Here is a 14836-nt window from a genome sequence, read left to right on the forward strand (position 1 = left end):
CTCCCCAGCTGCTCCGCTCTCTGCAGGTACCCGTTTCTCCTCCTCCTGTTGTTCAAGGCTGCCCAGGTCTGCCTTGCTCTGGTGTGCCCCATTCTCCTGCTTTGACTGAGCCTGGTGTATTTTTGCTCCCTTTCAAAATTATTGTGTGCCATTCTTTTGGCTCAAACTGTCCTATTATATTGTTGTTGCTAGTGCTGCTTTCGCCCCGTGTTCCTTCTCGCTGCTGCTTCCCCTGTGGCCCGTCCCCCCGCCTGTTCCCGCCTCCCAGGTCCACGTTCCTCCCCCTTCCCTATTTATGGCAGCCAATGCGGGGGAGTGTGTGCAAGTCCTCTAACCTCCTGGTCTGAGAACTGCTCTCCTCTCCCCAGCAGCTCCGGTCTCGACCCACACCCCATTACACCTCCTCCCATCTTCCAGAACCAGGGCAACTGTGTATGAAAGAAGGACTTCAGACACCACCACCATTTCAGTACACCTCTGGAACTGTGGATTATGTGGCAGGAAAAAGGACTGCTGTGCTGCTACAAGGACAGTCACTCTACTGGACTGCTGCTATGAAGGAACTGCTGCCCTACTGTGCAGACCTCCTGGTCTGAGAACGGTTCTCCTCTCCCCAGTCCCCAGCAGCTGCACTCTCTGCGTGCACCCCGTTTCACCTCCTCCTGGTGTTCGAGGCTGCCCAGGTCCGCCTTGTGCCCACCTCGCTCTGCTCTGCCCCGTTCTCCTGCTGAGACTGAGCCTGATACTGCCGTGTTTTTGCTCTCTTTAGAATTTATTTTGTGCCATTCTCTTGGCTCACATTGTATTATTGTATTGTTGTTGCTAGTGCTGCTTTCACCCCGTGTTCCTCCTGCCGCTACTTCCCCACGTTCCTCCCGCTTCCCTACTTATGGCAGCCGCTGCACAGTTGTGCAGCTGGCACGCCAAAGTCATGCCAAAGGCTAGCCCATCTGCGCCCGACCGTGACCCAGCCATTACCAGAGCCAGGGACCCTTGATCTCTACCCATCCACCGCTGCAACACCGCCACCTTCCTCGCACTCAACCCCCAGTGAAACAACGACTGCCAGCAGGCCACACTGAACACAATCCAGGGCCAATTCTCCTCCCACAACTGCTGCAAATCCCTCCCCACTGCCCCGACCACCAACACCACTGACGTCTTAAGGTTCATCCTCCTGAATGTGCGCTGCATGCACAGACACGCCGTGGAGATCTGGAACCTCCTGGACTCACTCTCACCTGACGTCACCTTCTTCACAGAAACCTGGACCAGCGCCTCCTCGGCCCCTGACATCGCCCTCCCGGATGGATACAAGATCCAGAGGAAGGACTGCCCCAACCACCCGAGGAGGCCTCACACTCGCACACAAAAACACCCTCCACCTCACCACATACAGCGAAACCTTCCCCACCGCTAAACACCTGCAATTCCGGGTTCAGAGCAGCCCCAACTCCAAACTCCGCAGCACCCACTTCTACAGACCCCCTGGCCCGCAAGCCCTCTTCGCCGACACCATCACCAACCTCATCACACCCCACGCCATCACCACCTTGGACTACATACTTATCAGAGACCTGTACTTCAACCTCAACCACCCCAGCGACCCCAACTCCGCCACCCTCAGCGACAATCTTGCCAACATCAGACTAAGACAACTCCTCACCACACTGACCCACAAGGTAGGACACACCCTCGACCCCATCTTCACTGGAGGCAACAGCATCCATTTCACTCACACCACAAAACCCCCTTGGACCGACCACCACTGCGTACACTTGCTCGTCAACAAACCCAAGCAGCCAAAACTCACTCCGCGCCCCCTTGAAGAAACTGGAGCAGAGGCACCGAGGAACAACTCAACTCCACCCTCAACCACAACACCCCCTCCGCTGCAACTAACACCAACCTGGTAGCCAGGGAATTCCACATGTGGACCTCCAACTGCGCAGACAAGCTCACCCCGCTACCCAACACAAACAAACAGCGCCCCTGGAAATCCGCCTGATTCACCACCGACCTCCAAGAAGCCAGGCGCACCTGCAAATGCCTGAAAAAGAACTGGAGAAACAGCAAGACACCTGAAAGCTACACCACCTACAAGGACACCATGACAGAATACCATCAACAAATCAGAACCCCCAAAAGAACCTTCATCCACAACAAAATCCACGCCAACTCCAGCAACCCCAAGGAACTGTTCAGTGTCATCCAAGAATTCACCAGGCCCCCCAGCGAAGCCACAGATATCGCCACCTACGAGGACCTCTGCAACAAACTCGGATCAAAAACCTCTACAACAATTTCAACAACCTTATGCCTGACTCCGCAGGCAGCTCGCCCTCCGGAAATGCCAGCCAGCCCACCATCTCCTCCTGGACACCGATCAAGACTGAAGAGACCACCTCAACCATGAAAATCATCCACTTCGGGGCCCCCACAGACCCCTGCCCACCACACATCTATCACAGAGCCGCCACCGCCATTGCACCCTTACTGCAACGCACCATGAACACTACCTTCAAAACAAGCTCCTTCCCCGATGATTGGAAGCAGGTAGAAGTCAGACCCCTGCTGAAGAAACCCTCAGCAGACCTAATGGTCCTCAAGAACTACTGGCCCATCTCGCTCCTCCCCTTTGCGGTGGAAGTTGCAGAGAAGACCGTCAATGCAGAACTGACCATGTTCATCGAAGACCACACCATCAACGACCCCTCCCAATCCGGATTCTGCAGCAACCACAACACAGAGACTGCCAAACTCACCGCCACAGACGACATCCGCGCCCTCCTCGACCAAGGCCAAACCGCAGCCCTGATTCTACTCGACCTGTCAGCAGCATTCAACACCATCTCCCACCTCACACTCGCAGCCAGACTACATGCCACCGGCATACAAGGAACCAACCTCGACTGGATCCGATCATTCCTCACCGGCAGAAGCCAATGCACGGCCTCAACATAGTGTCTTTCGCTGACGACACCTAGCTCCTCCTCTCCCTCACCAAGGACCACACCACCACCGGACTCAACTTCCAGAAAAGAATGCAGGATGTCGCAGCCTGAACAACAACTGCCTGAAGCTCAACTCGGAGAGAACAGAAGTCCTCATCCTCGGAACCACCCTATCAGGCATGGAACAACTCCCGGTGGCCCACCACCCTTGGCACCGCTCGACCAGACGGACCATGCCGGAAACCTCGGTATCGCACCCGACTCAACTCTCTCCATGAACAGATAGGTCAACTACTTTGCTTCCAGCTGCTTCAACACCCTCCGAATCCTCCGCAAAACCTTCAAGTGGATCCCCCCGAGGAAAGGAAAGCAGTCATCCATGCCCTAATCACCAGCAGGCTGGACTATGGAAACGCCCTCTTCGGCGGCATAAACAAGTCTCTACTCCACAATCTCCAGACGATACAGAACACCGCCGCCAGACTCGTCTTCGGCATCCCGCAACACAACCACATCAGCCAACACCTATGGAAGCTCCACTGGCTTCCCATCGAGAAGAGAGTCACTTTCAAGATACTCTCTCATGCCTACAAATGCCTACATAACAGCGGATCCAATTCCTGAATGACAGAATCAACCTCCACATACCGAAAAGAAACCTCCAATCCACCAACCTCTTCCTCGCCGAAACCCCAAGCATTCACAGAGCCAGAGCAGGGGGAAGATCCTTCTCCTACATCACGGCCAAGGCCTGGAACGAGCTCCCGACCAACATCAGATGCGCCCCCTCCCTGAACACCTTCATGAAGGCACTGAAGACCTGGCTGTTTGGTTGAGCGAAACTGCTGACCCTCCCCCTGGCCCCTTCCCCCAACGCCTTGAGACCCTCATGGATGAGTAACTAGCAAGCTTTAATCGCTTCGATGCTGCGGACATTCCATCGTGGTGTGGAAATAAAATTACACGTAAGCAGTTCGTACTGCCCCCGGCCGTCCGACGCACATGCACACCACCACGTCGGGCGGCCGGGGCAGTCCAACGCATCAAAAAGGTTAAAAAACCCTGATTGATTGACCTGCTGCCCTCTTGCCTGAGTGAGAAGGACTGGACCTACATCTCTTGAACCCAGAGCCCAGATTGACTCCAAGGGCTAGTCAGATGACCTCTTGATCTGAAGTCTCAGGGACATAACAGGCTTCCAAGAACCTTGAACCCAGCACCTGGACTATGCCATCTGTCAGTCCTACACTCTCAAATGATGGCACCTCAGTCCTGGACCTTGGTAGTGAGTATGAAGGTGCTGTCCAAACTTACAGTGCTTCTAATCGGAAGAAAAGCCTCATTACACAACTGCCAGCCTTACCTGAATAATGCAGAGTGGCATGAATCCCCACAAACCCTTGCTCCACAGATGAAAGCAAATCAGAACCAATGCACAGCAACGCCGGGCCCTCCAGAGCCTCACTGCACAACTACCATAGACCGAGCCAAAGCGATGCCAAGCGTAGCAAAGCTGCACAGCTCCTCAGGATCGATGCAAAGCAACGCGAAGGCCCGCAAAGTCTCTCTGCATGACTTCTTGGTACCAGCGCCGTATGATGTGAAGCCTCGCAAAGCAACTCCACAGAGATTGCACACCAGGATTTGAAGTACTGTGTTAAGTGGTCCCAAGTGGGTCCCTGTAGCCGGCCCATGCTCCATCGCTGTTGGCCTAAACATGTGACTTTTTCCCTGTCCAGATAACCACAGTTGGTGCTTTGTGGTTTCATGAGCTATTTTCACTGATATCTATAAACAATTGCATATCTCAGTTTTTACTGATTGAAATTCTGTAAGTTTAGTGTTGCTCTATTTTTTAATTTTTGCTCTATTTTTTCAACTTGGTGTGGGATCTTTTTTGTGTAGTGTTCTCCCTGATTTACTGTTTGAAATATTGCACAAATACTTTACACACTGCTTCTAAGTTAAGCCTGACTGCTCTATGCCAAGCTAACAGGTGGCTGAGCACGGGTTAATTTGGGGTTTGCTTGTGCCTTACTCTGACAAGGACTGTGGTTGGTGTTTGACCAGGCCTCCTACCCCAGTCAACCAGTAATTCAGGGGCATATTACCAAGCAATAGCGATAATTATCGCTATTGCTTGGTTAGAGACAAAAATTTACCGCTAGGCTGCGGCGATTTTTATAGCAGATAAACCTTTGTATTACCAAGGTTTATCGCAAATGCAATAAAAAACGGCCGCAATGCATGAATATCGCTGAAATGTCAGCGATATTCATGCATTACCGAGCTAATGCTCTTAGCCATGTTATCCACCTCCCATTGGATAACATGGCTAAGAACTGCTCAGGGCAGGTGTTAGGTTTTGGAGATATTCACGCTTAGCGCGAATATCTCCAATAGTTGGTAATAGGAGATAGCGATGTTAGCGACTGTTTCCAGTCGCTAACATCTTGGCACGCCCACTTTGCATGTCATTAGTGATAAATATCACTGACATGCAAAGTGGGGCCCAAGATGGTCGCTATCTCCTACTAGCTGTCGCTAACTGGTGTTAGCGACAGCTAGGTAATAGGGAGATAATTTTATCTCCGCTTTCTTGGCTTTTAAAGCCAAAAAAGCGGAGATGAACACCCTTGATAATATGCCCCTCAGTTTCTTTCAATTGCCATTGAATCTTTGTTCAGAGGGTTAACGCAGTGCATATAGTAGCACTTTTCAATGTAGCACCATTAGCAAATGGAACATTATGTGAGTGCCTGTGTGCTGCTTGATGGTCAGGTATGAATCTGATACTAATTTTAGCTCCAAAGTCATGCTCACGTTAGCATTAGTCACTAATCAGAAAAAGACAATATTTGAAATTGACTGCATGTATATTATATTTTGAAAATATTATATATTGTACCTCTTTGTGATCTTGAAGGTGGAAGAATAAAGGATGCATAGCAGGTAAGTTATTAATAAAAATAGCAGGTCACTTATAAAATAAGGCACACACTTGTAATGAATTTAAAGGGTTGCACCCACCCAAAGCAAGATGATTCCTAGGAAGCCAGTAGTCTGGTAATGAGCCACCCTTTGGATTTAATTGCATGTACCCATAGTTCATTGTGAAAACTCTGGTGTACCTGTGGTATCTGTGGGTCAAGTAGCTCAACACAACTGAATAAAATCGCAGAATAAAATCCACAAAACAATTGTGAAAAATCAAGAACAATATATTAAGCAAATTTAAGAAGACAAATTGTACAAAATAGTTAACATAGGATTAAGAGTACCAGCCATACAAATGTTTTAAGTATTAAAATGAAAAGCACTGAACAGTGTCAATGTTCGTGGTTGAACAGAAAATATCAATGATCTCAGGATTACCAGAATTAACCCAGAGTCAGGTGTACCCTGTGGGTCATACTAATCAAATGATGTACCTCGAGTTTTTTTTCTGTTCATCAAACTCCTCTATTGGGGAAGGATGTTGATGGTTTCTCAAAGCTATATACGCTTATGTGAAGGCTTTAATTTTGGTATCAAAAGGTCTGAGCAGCTTGGTACTGATATTCTTGGCTCCCTAGGTCAGTCCACCATTGGGATAAATATGTCTGTCTTTCCCATGTAATTATGGATGTAGCATATTTCCCTTATATTTTGCCAAATAATGTGCCAAAGGAATTGGACTCAAGTGCTTGGTCTTTGCTTGCAGTTCGATACTTGTTAAAGTATTTGCTTCTGTTTTTTGATCAGTATGAAACTTTCAAGTTGAGAGTCATGAAAGTCTCAAGTCAGAAGTGATTCGAGAGTCCTGAATGTTAGAAGCAGCCTTAAAATGCCAGTCAGTTCCTACACCTAAAATGGCAGACCATTTCACTTTCAAATCTTTTGGATGTGAGAGTCATGCACAGATTGTGAGGAACTTGAGTTTTCCACCCCTCTGCTTCCCCCTTAGCACTTCCCTTTTGGGGGGGAAGGAGAGGGAGGGTGTGCTAAGAAGGTACCTACGCTTGATTAGGTGTAAATCTGTTCATTGTTTTAAAAAAATTGGCATTTAAAAAGTGTGTGGTCTGGGCTCCATGGATTTGCAAATCCAATTAAAAACAATGAAAAATATAGAGGCATACCTTTTCTGAGAGAGAAAACTAAGAAGGTACAAAGGCAAAAATGTAAGCCAATAGGGACAAGGACAGAAGATAGTATACAATGTCCCTACCAAGTTTTGTTAAAAAGGATAGGGGTAAAAATCAAGAAGGACAATTCATCTAGATTAGATGGGTAAGATCACTATTTGTTCAGTTAATGTAGGGGGCCTAATGGACAGGAGCAAGTGGTTGAGGGTCAAGGAGATGATAAAAACTATCGCCATAGATGTAGTCTGCCTCCATGAGACACACATATCCTGAGACAAAAGGGGGCTAATCGTGGCCAAAGGGTATTCTCTATTGGCGTGCTCTTCCCAAAGCTGAAACATCAGAGGGAGACCATTTTAGCAAAAAATAAAATAGGGCTGGCGTCACGGAGACTCGTTGATGCATATGGAAGATGAGTGAATTAGGGTAGAAATAGAGGCAGGAATAATGATAGGCACGGTGTATGGTTCAAACCAAGATGACCCAAAAGTATTAGAGGATTTGGACTTAGAGTTAGCATCTTGGCCCACTCCCCAGATCATGTGTTGGAATGTCAACATTCACTTAGTAGCAGGGAGGACTGTGATTAGTCGATATCAAGGAAGGAAGCCCAGAGTCTACAGAGCTTTATCATCATTTATGATAAGTCATGGACTGACGAATGTATGGGACTCTAAGCTCCCTTAATATCCCAGATACATTTACTACTCGTGTCCTCACAAGAAATATGTCCGCTTGGATTATTTTTTCATCTCAAACCAGGTTCTGGCTGGGGCGGGGATAGAGAAATTGCCAAAATGAATGTCAGATCATAATCCCCTGATCCTTGTTGTAATGGTCCGACTAACCCCAAAACAACAGTGCCAATACCTGGGGAACAGAGATCAAGTCACGGTAAAGACGGTAAAAAAAAAAAAAACATCCTGTGATTCTGGCCAAATCACTAAATCTCCCCGTGCCTAACAAAATGAATGTGTGTCATCATGTAACGTAACTGGTGCTATGTAAAGCGCTCTGATACCCAATTTGTATTCGGGTCAAGTTCGCTCTATATAAAACTCTGCAAAAAAACCACTGTTGGTAGAACCAGACTTTGTTGGCCATCTTAAAAATTGGATAAAGGATTATTTTAATATTAATAGATATAGCGCCTCACATAATGTGGTATGGGATGCCTTTAAGGCTGGGGTAAGGGGGATAGTATTAGCCTTGTCTCCCACAAGAGTAAACAACAGGAGCTGAAGAACAAGAAGCTGCTAGAAAAGCTGAGTGACTTTGAAAGAAAATCTTGCAAGGATAATATGGGGGAGGACGCAGTCCCAACTAAGCTAGACATTATGCTGACTAAGGCGGAGATAAATGCATATTACACCCAGAAAGTTGTGGCAGAGTATCAAACTCACAGGACAGGGAGATATAAGTTTGGAAGAGCAGCAGGGAAGCTTTTAGCCTTAAGGACAAGACAAAAAAGGCACTACATATACAGATCTGGGGGATGTAATTACTATGTTCCATACATTTTATCACTATCTCTATACTGCGGAGAAGCAGGGTTCATAAGACAATTCTCAGGATAGGCCCCAATATGAAGAAGCAAGGAAGTTGGATAGTGTGACTAGTGAGAAGTTGGAATCTGAGGTGGTATTGGAGGAGGTACAAATTGCTATACAGAAGCTTTCCTCGGGAAAAGCAGTGGGCCCGGATATGATTCCATTGGAGTTTGATCAAATCTTTCAAGCTGAGCTGGCCCCCCTGCTGCTGGATTTATTTTTGGGAGTGCAATACTCTGGATGCCCACGAGACTCTTGGAAGGGCACTAATATCATCAGCTTTCCAAAGAAAGACACGCCGCCTGATAGCCCCACTTTATATCAACCCTTCTCTTTATTAAACGCAGATGCAAAAATCTATTCTAAAATCTTGGCAATTCGTCTTTTGGGGGGGTCATAGATGGCCTTGTCACGCTGTGGCAGCATGGCTTTATATCAGGTAGAGATACAATGGATCGTATAATACAAGCCGTGATGCTGTTTGATATTGCCCAAGAAACCATTGGGCGGCTGGCTATGATCCTCCTCGACGCGGAAAAGTAATTTGATCGGGTGGTGTGGGAATACTTATGGGGAGCGCTGGTAGCTAAGGGATTCGGCCCAAGGATTATGACAGCAATCAAAGCAATGTATGTGGAACCATACCCTATACTTCAGTTAATGGGCAAGGAATCGGATACTATAATAGTAGCAAGGGGAACAAGGCAGGGGTGTCCGTGCTCCCCGATTTTATTTGCCCTTTTAATTTATCCTCCGATAGAATGGATATTAAACAATCAAGTAATCATTCCGGCTCTTACGCCGGTTGAAACCAAAGAGCTATCATAAGCAGTTGACATTGTTGTAATAACATTGAATCCAGAAATAACAAGAAAAGGAGTAGAAACTATGGCTACAACATATGGACGGGAGTCGGGGTACCTGTTGAATAAAACGAAAGCACAATTAATATGCACTGATAATATTGTTTTTCAGGACACTCAGTGAGTACCCACTGCCACTCATTTAGGGGTCTGGATCAATCCAAATGTAGAAATGATCACTCAAATTAATTTTGACCCGATGATTAGCAACATGGCATTGGATCTCAGGTGGATGAATTCATGATATTTGACCATCATTGGGAGGATTAATGTCCTCAAGATGGTAATGCTATCCAAGATTTTATACTTATTCAGGGCACTCCCACTGGAAATTGAAGGATCAATATTGAAGACACTGGATTCTATATTAAGTCATTTTATTTGGCAGTATGGCAAGATCAGGAGATCCCTGAAACTTCTTACCTTGCCTCAAATACGGAGTGGGTGGATTGCTCCTAATCTTGCCTTTTACTGCTGGGCAGCACTATTGCAACAAATGAACATAGTTCTTTCTGAAAAAGACTTTAGAGTGAGGTCTGAAGGGGCAGAGGATGTTCCAACAGTATATGAGCTGGCACTTGGAGAGGGGGCAAGGGCTCTGCTGTGTCATCAGTTAGAAACCAACTACTAAAGTATGATTTAAAATGATCATTAATGTCTGGAAAACCTTAGGAAAAATTCAAAAATGTATGAGAATAGAAAAATATACAAGGTATACACCACTATGGCAACTGTCTTTTTTTTCACTGGTTTTCTATGATGCAATAGGGAAACAGTAGGAACGGCTTGGTTTGAGGACAGTGGGAGATATTCAGGCAACAGAGCAACTATAATTATTTTCTGAATTGCAGAGAGATTAAGAAGTTTCTGATAGGCACTATTTTAAATATCTCCAAATAAAGGGTTTTTAGTAAACGCAGGAAAACGATATCCATGGCGAAGATACCATTGCTTGAAACAGTGGGTAGATCCGATTTACGACAAAACATCTATATGGTATCATGATGGATTGAGCACCCAATGATATTGAGAAAACTGAGATGAAATGGGCTAGCAAATTAGAGAACGATGATATCGATACAGATATGTCACTAGAATTGGCAAAATAATCGCTCTGGTCGGCCAACCTGAAGGCACAGCATTTTAAGACGGTTTTTAATTTATACTTTACTCCAGCCAAATTATTTAGCTGGGGAAAAGGAGAGGACTATAAATGCCCCAGATGTGGGATTTGACTGGTGGAGGTGGTATACGTTTTACGGCTGTGCCAAACTATTACAGCTCAAAAGGGAAATGTAAAAATTTTAGGAGAAGATATTAGGACGAAAGAACTCCCTTGTTATGATATTGGGCCACGACAACAGCTTAGGACAGGACCATAGCCAGACCTGCATCGTATTTATCTCAGTCACGGTCATCAGGTTACTGATAGCAACTAGACGGAAAGATTCGGTTTCTCTAGTGTTTCAAGCACGGCTAGCCCGCTTAATCGCCATCCATAATCTAGAACAAACGCTTTACGAATGCAAGGGTCATCATGCGAGGAGATGGGGGAGAAAACTTTGGCTCCCAATATCAAAATGGCTACATGTGGAAGGGTAAATGAATTATAATTAGGGCTCCCTGTTTCCTGTTTTTACGGATTTTTACATATAAATACAGACGGAAAACAAGTTTTCCTTTATCTGTATTTATATATAAAAACGGGAAAATACTAGTGGGTTAAGATGTGTCAGCCCGGGCTGAGACAGCTTCCGGGCACACACAGAGCTGCCAGCGGCACCAGAGTACTTCACAGGTCTATAAAAGACCATTAACTTGTTGATGAGTCCTTGTTGTTCTTTCACCCCTTCTAAGAGCCCCTGCCAGAGTCCGATTAGGAGCCTCTATTCACAGCTCGCTCCGGGAAGTGTCGTGGAGGGAGGGCGTTAAACCCTGGGGCACCATGAACACCCTGAGGGCAAAGCTATTGCCTCGTGGGTTGAACTCCACCCCCTGAGGCGTTTGCTATGAAGTTAGCCCCGGGCGCTTTAGCCAGAAGCCCTGCAGTACCGAGGGCTTTCTGTCAATCAGGGAATTTAACTTCCGTCACGCGCCCTTTCACAGCTCTTTACAGGGTAGGGTCGGGTTAGCCTCACTGCACTGGCCCTTGGCCCCACTCATCCCTGTGACAAATGGTGAAGGGGTGGGGTATGAGGGTGCAGGCAGGAAGATGAGCACTACGTCTGCTGCGTAGTTTGCCTGCGCAGGTTTGATGTTGATGGCATGGCACACTGAACACACTCCAGTAGTGAGCTTTCCCCTCTGTGCTACGTGTGCCTGCCATGCATTTCCAGGGGCAGTTAATTTACTTTAGTGGACAGATCAATCCTTTACAGGAGTGCGTACTACAGTGCACGTGAGTTTAGCACTGTGTGCACTGAGAGGTCATCCACTTGTATTCCAAGCGGTGATCTCTAGAGCGTGCTCTATTTACGTTTGCAAAGCTGCTGTCTTTCGGGTAAAAAAAAGTACTACTGAGCATATACAATCCATGCTTGTTCAATAAGTAATTGAAAACAATGGCAGTTCCAATGACAATGTGGTTTATGCAATTAAACACTAATTCACATTGTACACATTTACTGCTTTTGCTAGTGGTGTCTTACGAAAGAAAAATCAACGCCCATTTTGTCTTTACAAATGAATTGGGAACGTTGAATTTCTTTTTTCTGCAGAAAACCGAAAGTAACACAAATCCATGGAAGAAAGAAGCTGAGCAAATTGGCACAGAGATGTGATTTCACTGTTTTCTTTTCGTGCCTTTGCTGTTTTATGCGAGCAAAACTAAGAATTGTTAAATGGCAAAATTCAAAAAATCATTTTGAGTACCATAAAAGAGCACTGATCACTACAACCTCCCGAGGGCCCCCTTATCGTTTTACTCAATTATGTTTCATAGGTTACCCTGCACATGCTAGAATTGTGCTTTTATGTGTTCAATGCCAAGCACAAAAAGCAACAATCATTTCACATCTTTGTTAATTTCCTGCTTTGCACATGCTATATTTTTCTTGATAATTATTTTCACACCCTTTCAATGACTGGTCACAGTGCTTTGCTGAAAGATTTGTTTCTCTTAACCTGTAACTATGCTCCTAATGCTTTGGTAGGCCTGGATCTCGCCAGTAAGAAGTAGCACTACACGCTTACAATTCATTAGTGTGCCTTGCATAATGAACACAGCACACAAAGTCAAAATACATTATAAAGGTGAACGTATATTCTATCCACAGAGTTTATGATATTTTCCAAATAGTTTTTCTGCTAGGAACTGTAAATATTCATTATCTTAGTCTAGATTGGGCCTCCTTCAAAGGGTGATGGATCTTTAAAAGAAAGAGAAACTATTGTTATATGTTGGTGTACCACAAGCAATCATGAACAAAAAAGAGCACATGATTGTGTCCTGTGCTTGTACTCAAGACCTTATATGTTGATGCTTGTACTTTATGGAAAGGCTTTGCTGTCCATGCAGTGCATTTAACTTTTTCCTTAGGTGTACTATCCGAGCGCCCATTTTATCTTTTAAATATACTCATTATCTTTAGCAGCTGGGGGCCCTGCATGAGAACTAACTTCATGTTATAGGGGAGAGGATGTGGCACTCTGCCGATGACAGAAACTGCAAGGCTCTGAGACAAATGGCTTGTGATAGCACATTTAAGCATATTTGGGACATTCTGCAAATGGCAAAGTTTTCAGATGAATGTATAGTGTTGACCAATAACAACCGAGCGCATGTGTGTAGTGTCACTTTAAATAAATGTGGAAAAATACTAGCTGTAGAGTCGTATTTTGCTTGTGGCAAAAATAAATGTGGATAAATACAGAAAAAATGTCCCAAAAATAAATATGGATAAATACAGACGGAAATGGCAAAAAAATAAATACCATAAAACCGGGAGCCCTAATTATAATTATAAGAAAGTTGTGGACTATCTTAATTTACTGCTATAATTATATTTAATTTTTGTTAGCTGGAAAGGCAATGTTTTTTATCCCTGAATTGTTAATTATGTAACCCATAATTGTGTAAAAAGGCTAATCATGGTATTATTGGAATTCATGTATAATGTACTATGTATAATTTACTGTTGTAAGTATTTGCGTAATCCCTCTCTGGAAAATAAAACAATATATATATATATATATATATATATATATATATATATATATATATATATATACTAGCAGCCCGCCCCGATCTTGTCCGGGAGCTTTTAGGCTTCCTCCTACCCCTGCCTGCCCCGACATTGCTCTGCTCCTCACCGTTGCCTCGCCTGCCCCGTCCCCCGCCTGGCCCGACACCCGCCTGCCCCGACATTGCTCTGCTCCTCACCGTTGCCTCGCCTGCCCCGTCCCCCGCCTGGGCCGACACCCACCTGCCCCTACATTGTCCCAGAGCCTTATCTCAGCCGTCGGTCCTCCACTGCGCCATGTCCGCCTCTCCGCTGCTGGTACCGCCGCTGTCCGCTGTTCCTGACGTCACCGCTCCTCCCCCGCGCCATGTCCACCGCTCCTCGGACGCCGCTCTGACGCCGCTCCTGACGTGACCACGCACATCGCGGCCGGCGCTACTTAGGACGGACTACTTTTTAAAAAATATTAATTTTTAAAATAAGTTTTTTTTTTTTATGTATATAGCCTATAACCATCTACAAACCCTGCCGATTTCAACGGTGTATCGGGTGTGTAGATTGGCGCTGTGGTTCGTGAGTTTACCCGCCTCAAAGCCTGAAAGTTACTACTTTATTATAGTAGTATATATATATATATATATATTCATATTACCTACTGGCGGTCGCCAGTAGGTATATATAGTTAGGATTTTTTCTCTATGGGATTTTTGAAAATTCTATGTCTAATAACTTTGGCGTTTGTGGACGGAATTGGCTGAAATTTTCAGGAAAATGGCACATTTTGTTTCTGAGCAGCCCTTGAAAATTTGGGGGGGGTTCGTCAAGGGGGGGCCGAGAAAAAAGGGGGGTCCCAAAACGTGTTTTTAACATTGAGTTTTCCATAGGGCGGTTGGCCTCACTTTTAGCCCGAACGGCTGAATGGATTTGCACGAAACTTGGCAAAATTGTAGGGACTGGTAGCCCGATGTGCCTTTGCTAGGTCTCAATATATGTGCTCCAGTGGATTTTGAGAAATTAACGTTCAAAAAAAGATATATATCTGTAACAGCGGACCGGGCAGCGCTCCGGTTCGCGGACTTTACGCGTAACGGAACTTCGCGTAGCGAAGCTGATTGGCTCTCCGGCGTCTGTGAACATTCCAAACAGTCCGTAGCGGCCGCCATC

At 45.7% G+C, this 14836-nt stretch overlaps 1 long non-coding RNA gene across 1 annotated transcript in view; it reads left to right on the forward strand.

Moving 5' to 3' along the window:
• Positions 1-14836, forward strand: part of LOC144807788 (uncharacterized) — a 773993-nt gene that overhangs the window by 481882 nt on the left and 277275 nt on the right. The window lies entirely within an intron of this gene.

Source organism: Lissotriton helveticus, chromosome 1_2, assembly GCF_964261635.1.
Source record: "Lissotriton helveticus chromosome 1_2, aLisHel1.1, whole genome shotgun sequence".
Lineage (NCBI taxonomy): Eukaryota > Metazoa > Chordata > Amphibia > Caudata > Salamandridae > Lissotriton > Lissotriton helveticus.